Genomic DNA, 16,069 nt, shown 5'->3' on the forward strand with positions numbered 1-16,069 from the left:
CCCCCCCCCCCCCCCCCCCCCCCGGCACTTCACACACACACTCCCCACCATCCATCATCGAAGGCACCAGCTCCCAGGAACAGCTTAATCTCCTGGAAAGGATTGATAAACAATAGCTGGGCACCTGAGCAAACTGGGTGTTGTCTAGAAGGGGGGCCTCTAAGGGTGCAGGGTGCACAGTTTCTGCCCAGAAGCCATTAAGAGGATTAAATTCTGTCTTTGCCTGTGGTTTTTAATGGGCACAGGAACCGGAAGTTCTTTCAGGAATCTGTGTATCATTGAAGGTGTGAATGTCTGTCCTTATTACACTTTTCTGTAAAAAGCATGAGATCATGAGAAGGGGTGGGAGTGGGAGTGAGGTCAGGGTTTGGAGATGCTGTTGTTCTACCAAAGCTTATGGTATGATTATGTGTCATTCATTCATTCACTCATACATTCGTTCATTCAGCAGACATTAAATGCCTATTTTGAGGGTGAGAGGAAGGGTCTTCTAGGTAAAGGGAAAAGAAGGTAAGTCCAGGACATTTTTTTTTTTTTTAAGGCAATTGGGGTTAAGTGTCTTGCCCAGGGTCACACAGTTAGTAAGTATCAAATATTTGATTTGAGACCAGATTTGAACTCAGGTCCTCCTGATGTTAGGGTCAGTGCTTTATCCACTGCGCCACCTAGCTGCACCAAGTACAGGGCATATTGAAGGGCAGCATATATCCAGGCTGGCTGGAGTACAGAGAATCATATGGAGAGTTATAAAGAAGGCTAGGAAATTGGGTAATCAAAGATTTTGGAGGACCTCAAATGCCAGGCAAAGAAGTCAAAACTTAGCCTGGTGGGCAATGGAGTGTCATTAAAGATTTGTGAGCAGAGTAAGGACATGACCAGTTCAATGCACTAGAGCAATCAATCTAGTGGAGAGAAGGACTGATGGTGGGTAAGAAAGTTCAGAGAAGGCCTATCAGGAGTCTAACAGGCCTCATTGGCTTGGTGATGGCCCCAGGAGCAGGGGAAGGGGTGGAGGAGAGAGCTTTTCCAGAACTGAAATTAACAGAGACTAGTGACAGCTTGGATGAGTTGATGGAGAGAGAAGAGCTGAAACCCAAAGTCTAGGACACGGGAGGCAGGATTGCCATGGATAGAAATGATGAAGACAGATGGCGGGGCAGATCAGTTCTGAACCCCATCGGGAGATCATAGCATCACGGACCTAGAGCTGGAAGGGAAACTTTTCACAGATGAGGAAACTGAGGCCTAGGTAACTTATGTGACTTCCCCAAAGCCACTCTGGTAGTAAGCATCTTACCAAAACAGGATTTGAATCCAGATCCAGAGCCAGTGCTTATTACTGGAACCATCATGAGGGACCTAAGAGGCCATCTCTTTATTATTGGGCTAACATCCAGACGGAGCTGTCTACTTGTGGGACATGTGGGTGTGGGTTTGGAAGAGAGAGCAGAGCTAGAGATGTAGGTTTGGGAGTCATCTGCCCAGTGGTGGGAGTAAAGGAGAATGCCGTGTCATGGGACCCTGTTGATGCAGCCACAGAAATGGAGAAGTGAATTTCTAGATGCCTTAAGCCGATCGGATCCTCTTTGGGCAGCGGGAGGCACAGCTGGTCCTCATTCTCCCCAGATTCATTCCAGTTGTCCAAGTAGGAAAACTCCCTTTGGGATGATGGACTTGATTTGGGGGAACGCTCTCCCCCCAAAGTCTGAACTTCTCAAATTGCTTCAGCAGGTGTCCTGGGCAGGGACTGGGGTCCACAGGATGGGCCAAAAGAACCCTTCTGCCTGGGGGCGACTGGAAAGTGGGCCACATTCCTCCTGGTCTGCTCTGTAATTAGTCACACAGGCACCATTTAAGTGATTGGGGAAGATTACAGAGTTTCAGAGAAATAGGATTAGAGTTTCCTCTTTCTTGATTTGTACCCAGGTGAACACGGTAGGAAATCATCTAAATTAATCCTGTGGAGACACTCTGGTCTCTGTACCTCTGTGAAGTCTGTGAGAGCAAAGCTCCCAGGAGGAGGGTAGGGAAAGGAAGAGTGAGAAGGAGAAAGAAGAGAAATGGAGTCAGGTGGAGGGGCTGGGATCCAATTTCGTCCAGTCCAGTCCAGAAAGCATCTCTCCTAAGTGCCTGGCTAGGTGCTGACCCTACAAAGACCAAGTGATAAAACAGTACCTCCCTTCAAGAAGCTTCCATTCTACAAGGGGTGTACATAAATGAGAAAATACATAAGAAGCAATGGGATATGGTGAATACAGGGATGATGTTGGAGTTGGGGAGAGCTAGGTTCAAGATCTACCTCTGACATACACTGGCTGTGTGACCCTGGGCAAGTCACTTAACCTCTTAGTGCTTGAGGCATTAAGTACCTCAATAATTTCTAAAAGGAAATGATATTAGAAGTTTTTGAAGTGGAATTATATCACAATAAATTTTTTAAAAGAGTTGATGACATGTTCATGTATACACACATATATGTATATATGTCTATGTGTGTGTATATACATATATACACACATATATACATATATGTAGGTAGGTCAGTAATGAGAGTAAAACCAGAGCCTGTGTGGCCCACCAGAAGTGACCCATGGTCCAGCAGACATCAGTACCCTGTTTGTCCACAAAACATATATATGTACACCCCTTCTGAACTATGCCTCTATCTTGTACACTCAGACAAGGGCTGGATTCCCAGAAGGCACCTGCTACTTCCAGGTTCTAGGGTTTATACTCCTAATATTAGAATAGCTCATAAGCCCCATTAGTGGGCTCACCACTAACTATCAGCCAGTAGACACAATTTTTGCTGTTGTTGTTATCATTTGGTCATTTCAATCATGTCCAACTCTTTGTGACCCCATTTGGTGTTTTCTTGACAAAGATACTGAAATGGCTTCTCCAGCTCATTTTACAGATGAGAAACTGAGGTAAGTCGAGGTTAAGTGACTTGCCCAGGGTCACACAACTAATATCTAAGTTTAGATTTGAACTCATGTCCTACTGACTCCAGACCCAGTGTTTTATCCACTGTTTTCTAATCTAAGCATTCTCTGCACTAATGAAATTCCTATCCATAGGTCCGGTCCCTACACATAGAGATATAGACATCTATACCAATCAACAAATGTGTATTACTTACTATATGTCAGGTATTGTGTTAAGCACTGAGAATACAGTCAGAAGTAAAACAGACCTTCCTTTACATTCTAATAGGGGAGATAACATGAACATAGTGTTTTTAAGAATATACAGAGGATATACAAAAGGACTATGAGGTGGTTTTGGGGAGGGAAGGCATGAGCAGCTTCTGGGATCAGGAAGGGTTTCATGTAAGAGAACCTATAACCATCTTGATGATGATAATGGCTAGCATTTATATGATGCTTTAAGATTTGAGAAATACATAACGTACGTCATCTCATTTTATTCTTGAAGCAACCCTGTGAGGTAGGTGCTATTATTATCCCCGTTTCACAGATGAGGAAACTGAGGCCCATGGGTCTCTCATGCCGGTGGGCTTTCGGACTCAGTTTTCTTTCATTCACAAAGGACGAATGACTTGTCCAGGGTCATGTGGATATGAAAGGCAGGAATTTGGCAAGGAATACAGGCAAGTCCAGCACTGTCTCCTACACCACTAGTATGTGTCTGTACATGTCTTATTTATGGAAATTTGAAAAGAAGAGAGGGCAATACTACAATATAATACTATGCTAACAGCCTGAGGGAACAGAAGAGGGCTCTTCTAGGAAGCTCAGCTGAGCTTCAATCTTGAAGGAAAATAGGAATTTGAAGAGGTGGATAGGAGGAGGGAGTACCTTGGAGCCTTGTGGTACAGCCAGTGCAAAGACCCTGAGGGGGGAAATGCCAAGGTGGAGGGGTAGCTAATAAGCCAGTTTGGCCAGAGGGCACTTTCTAAGTTCAGTAACGTGGAGCAAGCCTGAAAACAGGTTGGAGCCAGGTCCTGAAGGGCTTGAAATTCAAGGCTGGGGAGTTTTGTGTTAACCACTGAGCACAGAGGAGGAGAGAAGGAGAGAGAAGGGGAAAGAGGGAAGTAAGGGAGAAGGGAGAACTGGGAATGGCGTAGAAAGTGAGAGGAGACAGAAGGACAGAGGGACCAGGTGGAGAGCCAAAGAGAACGAGGGAGGAAGGGAAGGGCTGGGCAGAGGCAGAGGGCAGAAAGAGCCAGACTCAGAGGGGATGAGAATAGTCATTGAAACACCAAGCCAGGATGAATAAACCTGCCCAAGGCCAGCCCCACCCCCACCCCTTCTATTTCCTGGTTCACTTTCTCTAATATGGTTGGGATTTTTTAAAAAAAAGTCTCCTGGATATTTCCAACAAGAGGATTTTCTTTCTTTCTTTTTTTTTTTTTAAAGAGCAGAAGTCATTTCTGTTTCCTTTTTAAATACATACATATAATATTTATTTCCAAAAAAGCAAAAGAACATTATACAAGTTTTAAATGTACATTTTTTTTTTTGCAGTAAAAGATCTCAATTATGCATCGTCTTGAAAAACTTCTGAACTGAGAAGGTTTTTCTCCGCTCCTCTTCCCCAGTTCCAGGTCCAGGCACCGGCCTGGACTGCCCTGGCCACCTCCTTTGTTGATTCAAGAATCATTTAGCACCCCCTGTATGCAAAATGCTGGGCTCAGGGCAGAGTCGCTCTCTAGCTTGAGAAGAAGCCAAAAATAATCCAAAGGAAAAGATTGAATTTGGTGTCAGAGCATTAGAGATTTTAGAGCCACAAGGGATCCTTAGGGAAAGTCTAACACCCTCTCCCTTTCGGTTTACATATTGTTTCCACCCGTAGATTGTAAACTCCTTGAGGACAGAGATTATTTCTTTTTGTCTCCATGTTCCCATTACCTAACACAGTGCCTGGCACATAGTGGGGCCTTCATTAAATGTTTGTTGAATTGAATTAAATTGATAAATTCCTGTTGATAAATTCTTAGAGTCATGGTATCTCCTCACTTCACTCTCAGATGATGGCTCTGAGCCCAGTTCTCTATTTTCCTCCCTGTTGGTTCAGGACCCAATCTCTAGCTCCTTCTCTGTATCAGAAAGGGCAGAGGCTCCAGGTCAGAGCCTAGGCTGGGCCTGCCAGGAACCACTGGACCCTCAGCCTAAACCTCTTCTGGCTCCTGGCTCAGGAGCACCTGGAAGATGATGCTGTGGGGCGAGGGCTCCATGCATACAGTCATCCCTGCCCAGACAGATGACGCAGGAGAGGAAGAGTAGAGATAAGCTTCCTGCCTGTCCCCATGGGAGTGATTCTGAAGGTCACATAGTGAGACATCTGCCAGCCAGGGACAGATGAGAGCATGCTTGTGTCTAGGCATGGGGGGGGGGGGCAGGGGAAATGACTGACCAAATTGTCTTTAGCCTGCTTTGGGTTGTTCCTCCTGTAGACCTGAGCTCTGGTCCAGCCTCAGCCCCATCACTGCCACAAGGCAGTCTCTGAGTCTCTGTGGCAGCCCCTGTCAAATAAATGCTTTGGACTGGAGTATCTCTGAGGTCCTTAAGATTCTGTGGGGGCTGCTCTGTCCTGACCACATCTATGCTCAGACCTCAGCATCACACGTTAGGGAGAAGGATGAAAGCTGGAACAATCCTGATAGCCAGAATGCTGTTCAGCAGGTCCTATGAGGTGCAGGTGAAGGGGGTGGGCAAGTCCTCTGTGCTGGAGAAGAGATGTCAGGGAAGCTGGGGGAAAGTTTTCCCAGGTTTGTTACACATTACTCCCCTCCAAGCCCTCTCTGGTCCAACCAACCTGGCTCCATTCTGTTCCTCACACACAACATTGCATCGCCTGCATAGGCCGTCCTGATTCCATAACACCCTCCTTCTTCCCCTCTCCTTTTAACGTCCCTAGCTTCCTTCAAAGCTCAGTCCAAGCTCCATCTCCATGAGGTCTTTCTTCATTTCCCCCCAGTTGCCAGAGGGCCCCCCCCCACCCAGTGGAAATAAATGACCTTGTGTTTATTTTGTATTCACTTCTGCCCATCTCTGGCACACAGAAGATGTTTTAAAGCATTTGTTAATTGATTGATTGAAGGATTGTTGTATAGAAGAGGGATTAGCTTTGTTCTACTTGTCTCCAGAGGGCAGAACGGGGAACACAGGGTGGGAGATGTGGCAGATTTAAGTTCTATAGATATAGGACATTCTCAACAACAAGAGATTCCTCAAGGATGAGCTTTCTCTCTGGAGGTCTGCAAGCAGGGAGGCCGGGGGACCACTTACTGGAGATATTGTCAGAGGTATAACGGATAGATCATTGGATTTGGGGACAGAAAAGTCTGGGTTCAAATTCTATTGTAGACATTTGCTGTCTGTGTGACCCTGGGCAAGATGCTAAATCTCACTGTATCTCAGTTTCTTCATTTGCAAAAATGAGAAAGTTGGACTCATTGGGCCTTGAGGTCTCTACTGATTCAGATTCTATGATCTTGTGATTCTGGTTCAGGTACGAGGTGAAGCTAGGTGGCTTCACCTAGAAATTCGGTAAGGAATCAGTGTCTGAATTACATGGTGGTCTCTCTGCCCAGTTAACAAAGACAAAGAAATGCTGACAAAGAAATGGGTCCAACCACAATATATTACAGCGAAGGCCAGGCCTCCCAGGGTTATAGGCTGATCACTTCTCTTCTTGGCACCACCCAGGCACTAGGTAAGGGGAGGAGAAGAGAGGAGAGGAGAGGAGAGGAGGAGGGTGCAAGGCAGAGCTGGTGTTTACCTTAAGTAGGCAGCGGTATAGCAGAGAAGGTCACCCAAAGTAAACCAGCCTTGTTTGCCCGAATCATAAAGAGAAAAAAAACAAGCTTTGGCACATTCCAACAGGAACTTCTGAGAAATGAAAACACACCCATCCTGGAGATTAGAGGCACTGTACCTCCAGGGCTCAGACCAGGCCTTTGTTCTCTGGCCTGCTATCACAATGGATGGATTCTGCCGGCTTGGGGAGCTCTTGCCATTCAGGGAGAGCCTGGGGCCATGATTTCATGAACACTGGGCATGGAGACCATCTGGGTACTTTAAAAATTTTCCCCAAGCTACACCAGCTTGGTGGTTCAGGGGAAAGCTCACTGGATTTGGAGTCAGAGAAACTCACAGTCTCCTCAACTGTAAAATGGGAATAGTTATCCCAGAACTACTTGCCTTCCAGTATTGTGAGAAACTAGAGGTAGCTTTTTGGGCAGCTGTGTGGTTCGGTGGATAGCACTGGGCCTGGAGTCAGGAAGATCTGAATTCAAATCTGGCCTCAGACATTTGCTAGCTGTGTAACCCTGGGCAAGTCACTTGACCCTGTTTGCCTCAGTTTCCTCTTCAGTAAAATGAGCTGGAGAAGGAAGTGACAAGCCATGCCAGTATCCTTCCCAAGAAAACATCGTGGACAGTTCTGGTGTGCTGTGGTGTGCTGTGGTCTACAGGGTCACCAAGAGTCAGACACGACTAGACGACTAAATAACAAGCGTGGGGCCGCAGAATGCCTGACTTGGACTCATAGGACTGGAGTTTGAGTCTAGATTTGCTGCTTACTAGCTGTGTGACCCTGGGCAAGTCACTTAACTCCTGTTTGCTTCGGTTTCTTCAACTGGCTCTCCAAGCAGGGAGTGGGAGGGGGGTGTAGATGGGGTGGACTAATTGGCTTGAAGAGTCCCTTGCATCTTTAAATCAATGATTCACTCTACCTCCCTTTCAGCCTCATCAAATCTTGTTGTAGGAAAGAACTTTGGAGGTTGTATCCTGCTCCAGAAGCCCCTTCCACCAACATAGAATGGAAGGGCTCCTAGGGCAGAAGGAGGAGAGGCTGTATTGATGAACCACTGGGCAGCATTGATCAAGGCTGCTGAGCTAGGCCCAGGAGAGACAAAGGCAACATGAGCAGGCCCTGCCTGCCCTCAAGGACCTTACGGTCTATCAAAGGAGGTATTGCTATAGAAGTGAGCCCAGGAAAGGGACAGAATCATGGCATTACATTGGTACAGAGAGCTTCTAAGGAGGGAGCTACCTCTTGCCTTCTCTACAGTTTATCAAGAGAAGTTATTAGCAGCCAGATGCCTTAGTGGATAGAGAGTTGGGCCTGGAGGCAGGAAGACCTGAGTTCAAATCCAGCTGTCTGACCCTGAACGCATGCTCTGGGACATCAGCGAGAAGACTGGTGTGTCAGTGTGTGGACCAAGGCTTTAATGTATGAATAGACTCTAAAAGAAAGTTGGGCTAAACTGAAAGGGGGTGTCATAGGAGCAGAGGGAAGAGTCTCCTCCAGGGGACAAGTCTACACTCCCCCTACTCCCCAGGGCCAGCTTATGACTTCCTATGTAGAGAAGGACCTGAGGGGGTGAATTTTTCTCCTCCAAATTCTCTGAAGTCCTAGGTCCCTTGAGGGCTTGGAAATCACATCCCTCCCCAGGCTGCCTCCTCTCTCAGCTCCTTTTCTCTGTACTTGCTGCAATTCCTTCTTCCCAGAATTTCTGTCCCAGCCCTGGGCTCCAGGCCCCTCCTCTTGGCCCTCCATCCAGCCTGGGAACTCCACCCTGCTTCCTGCTCTCTCTTAGCTGTGGCTTTGGGCTCAGCTTACTCCAGCCGGCCCTCCAGCCAGACACACCTGCTCCCCGGGCTGCCTCTGGCCTGCCTGTCCTGGTGCGCCCCTCTCTCTGCAGCTGGGGGAGCCGCCCCTACCTGTCTCAGGGCTCCCTCTGTCCTCATCTGGGGGGGCCCTCTGGAGTCTAGCCACCCTCACCTCCTGTCATCTTCTTGGCCTCCCCAGAGAACACAGGTGTCCTGATATATGCACACATGTGTGCATGTATGAAGTATACTGTGCCATGTGTGTTCATGCATGCATGTCCACGTGAACACACTATGTAGATCCATATACAAATGCCCATGCACGTGTGTCCTATGTGCCTAGGCACAATGCGTGCCCAAGTGTTGGTACGGCCAGACCTCCACTCTCAGTCTGATTTAAGGGAGTGTGCACAGAGGCACCCCAGGGGCGTGCCTGCCACTCTGCTGTCAGCTATGTCGGAGCACGCTTTTGTAGCTACACTTCCCATCTTGCTCCAATAGACAGCAGGGCTGGGGGGAGACGGACTGGAATATGAATCCTTCTCTGCACCATTCGTGGCTGAGCTCCAAGCATGTGGCGGTTGGAGGGAGCCTCGGGATGCTATGCTGAGAATGAGGGAAAGCCGCAGGAGCAGGATTCCTGGAGGTTTACGGAGGGGCAGGAGTGGAGAGCAGGGCACTCAGGCCCGGCTGGGACCAGGGGCCCCGAGGGGCTGGGACAGTGCCTGGCGGAGGAGGATGCAGTGGGTAGGCCTGCCATCTTCCTGTTGGTTGGGAAGGAGACAGTGGGAATTCCCTCTCCCTAGGGAGGAACTTAGCAGTGGAAGACACCCTGGAGATCAGCCAGACCCACCCCTTCGTCTTTCAGAGGAAGAAACTGAGACCCAGAACGGGAGAAGTGACTTGCCCAAGGTCACATAGACAGTATGCAGAGTAGCAGAGAGCTAAGATCTGACCCCAGACTTCTTGGGTTTTTCTGGACCCTACCTACCTGGATCCTGCCTACCTTTCCAGCTCCATTTATAGGATTGCAAGATTATTGATTGAGAACTCAGGGCCTGGGACTCCAAGTTCATCCTTTCTGCCTCCTGTTTTCGCCTCCACTAAGAATATACTCCCTCTTCATCTTAGCTTCTCAGAAAGGTGTCTTCTTTCTAGGTTCAACCCAGGTGCCACCTCCTCCATGAAGCCTTCCCTAATTTCTGCCCTCCTCCTTTCATAGGATTTACAGATTTAGAGCTGGAAGGGATGTTGGAGATCATTGAATCTAACCTCCTCATCTTACGGATGAATAAAATGTTAAGTGACTTGCCCAAGGTCACATGGCTAGTAAGTGTCCAAAGCAGGATTTGAACTCGGATCTTCTTGGCTTCAGGCCCAGTTCAATTACTCCGTGGAGTCCTCTTCTAGTCATTATTGTTCTTTCCATCTTCAGTTTTACTTGTACTTTATTTATTGGTGTATAACCCAAGTCCCAAAGCCCATACCGCCATGCTACACGTGAAGGAACTACCTATCACACAGTCCCAACACAGGCCCAGACCTCTTGTGTGAACTTGTGGGAGGATGGGTACTAGAGAGACCAGCACTTATGGGGCGCTATCTGCCTTGCTAGAGAGAATGACTTCATGTACACTATGGAAGATCCATGGAATGTTGGCATATCCCCCTGGGGCCAGGCACATGGTAGATGCTAAATAAAGTGCTGTGGAATGTGTCGTGGGGGTTTGGCACATGCCGAGGCCACCTAGGATGGTCTCACCCATGTAGAAGACCCTGGGGAATCTGCCACAAACCCCCATTACAAATGGAATTGAATCTGACCTCAGAGCTGAGTTCTTTCCCTGCCCTGCCTTTTGCTTCCCACCTTCCCCCCAACTGGAAATGCCTCCCCTCCCTTTCTCTGCTCATTTGGATTCCAGCCCTCTTTGGGAGCCTCACTCCTCAGAGCCCCCCTCCTCCAGGAAGTCTCCCTTGGCCACTCTGACTTCCGGCGACCCCTCCCTTCCAGGCACTTAAGAGTCTACACCGCACACTTAGCCCTTGATTACATGCTGTCTTCCGTGCCTGAAGCCCTTTCCACGTCTGGCCTTCCCTTACCGGCTGAATTACAACAAGCTCTCTAGAGGGCAGGGACCAAGCCGTATTTCCCCTTGTGTCCTCCCCTTCCCTCAAGTGGTCAGGAAAGGGCCGTGGAATGAAAGCTAGAAAGGATTGTCAAGGTCATCCAGTCCCACTCTCCTCGTTTTACAGATGAGACCACTGAGTCTCAGAGAGGAAACAGATTTCCCAAGGTTACTTATCTGCTAAGCTTGGAGCCCAGGTCTTCATGACTCCAAATCTAGGCTTCAATCGACCAACAAGCGTTTATTAAATGCTTACTGGGTCCCAGGCCTTGTGCCGGATTCAGGGAAGTAGTAAAAGGGAGACGGTCCCTGCCCTCAGGGAGCTTACACTCTGCAGGTCACATAGGTAGTAAGTAGAGGGGCTGCAGTTCGAACCTCTAATCCATTGTGGAGGGGGAACCTTCCCCCACCATACCTCTCTTCCCAATTCAATCTAATCGATGGACAAGGTCTGGATCTGGTGATTTCATCGGGTTGGGGGACTTCCAGGTGAGGGAATTTCCTTTACCAATGGGGGTAGGCAACTTCTAGTTGTTAGCATTGCCTAGAGCCCTGAGAGGCTGAGTGATAGAGGCTGAGTGAGGTCGAACAGTCATTCAGTCAGTCAGCATTTATTAAGCGCCTCTTACATACCGGCACCATATTAAGAGCTAGAGATACAAAAAAAAGGCAGGAGCTTGCAATCTAATGGGATTGAAAAACTTGTCTCTGGTACTATGGAAGTGTTTAGCATGACTACACATCTATAACCTATATCGAGATGCTTGCCTTTTCAATGGGGGTGGGTGGGGAGGGAGGAAGGGAGAAAATTCGTAACCCAAAGTTTTAAAAACACATGTTAAAAATAAAAAAAAATAAATAAAAAATAAAAAAGAGAAAAAAAAAAAGAAGAAAAACTTGTCCCCAGGCAAAGACTGCTTCAATCCCTTTGTCCCAGCCCCTCATCTGTATGAGTATATAATATATATATGTGAAATATATTACAGGTACAAATGTTGTGTCCCCTGTATGTGTGTATGTAAGTTAATGGTGCCCTGAAGCCAACCTAACCTGTCTGTCTTCGGAGTACATACATGTTTTGACTAACTGATCATACGGGTCGGGGGGTGTCTTCAGGGCCCTGACTCCCTAGGCATGGGGTGAGGTGGATGGAATGCAGGTCACTGAGCAGATGCACTGTGCCTGGCACATAGTAGGTGCTTAATAAATGCTTGATGATTGACGGATGCCTGGCAAAGGGATCAGACCAAAGGAGCAGGCTGAAGTTGGGTCTCGCCAGTAAAGAGTTAAACTCTCTCTGGTTTTTGTATATGCAACGGCACCAGGGGGAAAAAAATTAAAAGCACAGACTAGCAATTGAGGCATGTCTCATCCCAGTTCAAATGACATTGTCTGAGCCTCTCCAGCCTCGCCCCACTGCACTAATTACAGACCTTCCCTGGGGTAGGGGCGTGGGGGAGGGAGAGGGGGGCCAGGAGAGCCTCATTACAGGCTCCTTTGCTAGAGGGACCAAACCCCAATGAAGTGGCCGGGGCCAGGGTCCAAGAATGAAAGGCTGCCTCGGCCTCTACCCACGGTGGGGGCTGACAGGCCAGTCAGGAAAGGGTTAAGTGTGAGGCTTGCCATTGTGGATGGGGGGGGGGTGGCCTGGCCAAGGTCCAGACTAAGCAGTTGCTCAGATGCCCCCTCCCCCGCCCCGGCTCCCACTCTAGAGGACCAGGTCCCTCCATAGCCCGGCCTGAGTCGCCTTGTTACCCTTTCCCCCGCCTCCAGAGGCCCAGGTCCTCACTTCCCTCCCCACCTAGAGGGCAGGCCCCTCTGCCCCAGTTTTCTGTCTCCAGCTCTGGAGAGTCGGGCCCTGTGGGGACAGCACTTTGCCGCGAGCAGGCTGGGCACCCAAGGCTCCTGTGGTCAGTGTCCTGGGCGAGGAGCAGAGAGGCCAACTTTGAGCTGCTTTAATCTCCCCGTTTATCTTGAGGCCACACCCAGGAAGGCAGCTTTGATGTGGAGTCCTGTGGGGGTGGGGGTGGGTGGGAAATCATGGGCCTCAGCTGTCCCAGTCTGGGCTCTGCCCACTGCCCCCCAGCCCAGACAGGGCAGAGCCGCTTCCCCACCCCCAGCCGATAGAGTGTGACCTGCCACTGGGGTCAGGACCCCTGGTTTGTGCTAGTCAAGCCCAGGGAGGCAGTCTAGAGCAGGAAAGGATTTTAGAAGTGATCTGGTCAGACCTCCTCATTTTACAGATGAAGAAACCGAGGCCCAGGGCAGGGAAGGGCAATCACTCAAGGTCACTGTCTCCAAATTCAGTGCCCTTTCTCCTACCCTACTTGACTTGTGAGTAAAGGCCCTTGTTTCTTCCCTTGCCCAACAAACCTCAAAGAACCTTGTTTCATTCCAGGGCCAGGCACCCAAGAGTGTGGAGATGCGTTGGGGAAAGACTATGGTCACACTTTTTTGTGTGCAGGGGTATGAGCGCCCCCAAGGAGGGAATGGTGGGCCTGGAGACAGAGAGAGGACTGAGCTTGAATCCCACTCTGACACCAGCTACGTGACCCTGGACAAGTCACTTGCCCACTGACTTCAGACTTCTTATCTGTTATAATACTGGGATGATAATACGTACAGCACCTAGCTCCCAGAGTTGTTGTGAGGATCAAATGAAATAATCATTGTAAAGTGCTTAGCACAGTGTCTGGCGCATAGCAGAGGTTTAATAAATGTTAACTATTATTATTATGACTCATCTGTACCACACAGTCTTAGAGATTTGTCCAGGGCACTAAGAGGTTAAATGACTTTCCTGGAGTCATTTGTAGGGTATATCAGAGACAAGACCTGAGTCCAGGTCTTCCTGACTCTGAAGACCACCCTCTATCCTCTCTCAGAACTGTAATCAGCAAATTTTGTGTTGGGGGTAATTGGCATAAAGTTCAAGAAGCACATGGAAATCAGGGACCAAGCCAGGGAAGAGCTTATCTGGGGTCCAGTTGTAGGACACCCTGCCGTCTGGTAATGTCCTATTTTAACTAATTATTCTTGCTACCTAGGTACGGAGATCAGCTGCATTTAGCTGCTGAAGTGCCCTCTAAATGTTGGCGTCATGTGGCTCGGACCTAGTTGCCCTACCTTAGTTATACCTCTCTTGCCATTTATTCCTTGTAAATAATAAGTGCTTAATAAATACTCACTGCACTAAAAAAAAAAAAAAAAAAAAAAAGGCGGGGGAATGACCTGGCAGTATAATTGTTCATTTGCTTGGTGGCCTGAGGGAGATACTGTACATTTCCCATTTTCCAGGTTTTGCTGGGAGAGAAGTGACTTGTCCTGGGACATCATGAGGCTGCTGCTGGGGGAGCATTCTACCTGAGCTTTAGCCACTGGCTAACTATTCTAGTTAATTATTTCATTGGTTATTCTTTCTAACTATACTATATGTGCTAAATTCAGTTGTTACAAAGCCTAGCACAAGGAGTAGTACATAGTAGGCAATTAACAAATGCATATTGATGGATTGGTTGTTTCTATGGTGCTGAAAGATTGCAATCGCTATTAATACCTTCTAAATTTTGGTGCCCTAGGAGAAAGCCCCCATCGCCCTGCCCTAGTTCCAGCTCTAACACTGAGAGAAAGGGATCCTGGTGGCTGAGGACCCCTGGGTCTGAGCTGAGATAGGGCACACTATGCTTCCCATTGAGTTCTGCTGGGGCTTGGAGGAGGAAAGAAATGCACCTTTTGGCCTTTCTCTTTACCTCTGTTGACATTTCCACTCCACGGTGCTGGAATAGAGCAGAACTGACGTCAGAGAGCTGATTAGCGGCGCAAAGCCCAGCTGACTCACTCGTCAGAGGCTGCACAGGGGAGCCTTCTGCTTGTCATTGGGCACGTAGGTTTCTGTGGCAGTTGATGGGGGTTTTTTTTTTTGGATAAATAATGCTTAAGCCTGACTCACAACTTGAGAGAGAACTCAGCTCTGCAGGCATCCCCATGGCAACCGCTCCATCTCTGCACACTTGAAAATGTCATTATCAGTGGCGGGGCACTAATCCGCTTGCTTTTGCCTTTTGGTGGTTGGGGCCTCCATGGCCTCTCCAGTCTTGGACTGGGGGGGCCAGCCATGAGCCTTCTTACTGTGGGAGTGGGTGAGAGACAGCCAAATGACAAAGATTCTTCCTCTCAGCCCCTGTCCCAGGTTTTAGTGCTGAGAAAAGTTGTTCTGTCCCTGGGAGAGCCACTGGGAGGAGACACCCAGTCTCAGAAGAGTAGAGGAATTCTTTTACCGGGGGGAAAACAACAAATTGGGGTGAGGCTGGCCGGTAGAAGATCACCCAATGGGTTTTAGGAGAGACTTGACTTGTCTAGTGTTCTCTGACTTGGGAGAGGTTGGCTGAAAAAATGGAGGGAGGACCTAAAGGAAAGGTGGAGGGACCTCTTCTGCACATCAGTGGCCTGGGATAAAGTCCCATTGGCCCTGTCCTAGGTGAATCCTCAGTTGGAAGCCTTGTATTTCAGGAACTGCCCTGATCAACAGGGTGATCGGTGCCCTGCACAGAAGACATGGCTGGCGGATCCTCAGCCACAGACCAAAGACAAAGTGAGGGAACTTTGAGAATTAAGGGATGGGAGGCCTCACGCTGGTGGCGGAGGCAGAGGACCCCGGTTCAAACCTTGCCCATCTTCTCTGGTGCCTGTGTGACCCCGGGTAAGACACTTAATCCTTCTTGGCCTCAGTTTCCCCCTCCTACACAATGAGGGCAGGATTGTTGCTCCTCCATGATTTCTAAGTTCTAAATTCAAGGTTCTAGGATCTTAGTTGCTTAACTGAAAGCATTTGAGTTGTCCCTAAATTTTAAGATCCAGGCAGTCCTGGATTTAAGAAGTTAGAAAAGAGCCCTCACAGGGTAGGGTCCTGCTGGGGACTGGAGGAGAAGAGAGGAGTGACACCAAGTCTTTGGTGTAAGGTTATATTGCATTGTTCAGTCATTTTATGTCGTGTCTGATTCTTTGTGACCCCATTTGGAGTTTTCTTGGCAAGGAGATTGGAGTGGTTTGCCATTTCCTTCTTCAGCTCATTTTACAGATGAGGAAACTGAGGCAAACAGGGTGAAGTGACTTGCCCAAGGTCACGCAGCTAGTAAATGTCTGAGGCTGGATTTGAACTCAGGTCTTCTAGACTCTATCCCCTGCTCGAGGGTTTTGTAGTGACAGAAAAACCACAACCTCCAGCATAGAAGAGGGTGAAAGCTGCATTCCCCATCCCTCCCCAGTTTAGGGAATCAGCTCCCTTAATGGAAAGGAGAAAGCACATGGTCTTAAAACCCAGGAAGCAGAGGTGGCAGGTTTGGGAGGAGTTGCTCCCCTTTG

The sequence above is a fragment of the Vombatus ursinus genome, unplaced genomic scaffold, assembly GCF_900497805.2.
Source record: "Vombatus ursinus unplaced genomic scaffold, bare-nosed wombat genome assembly UNPS02014822.1, whole genome shotgun sequence".
Taxonomy (NCBI): domain Eukaryota; kingdom Metazoa; phylum Chordata; class Mammalia; order Diprotodontia; family Vombatidae; genus Vombatus; species Vombatus ursinus.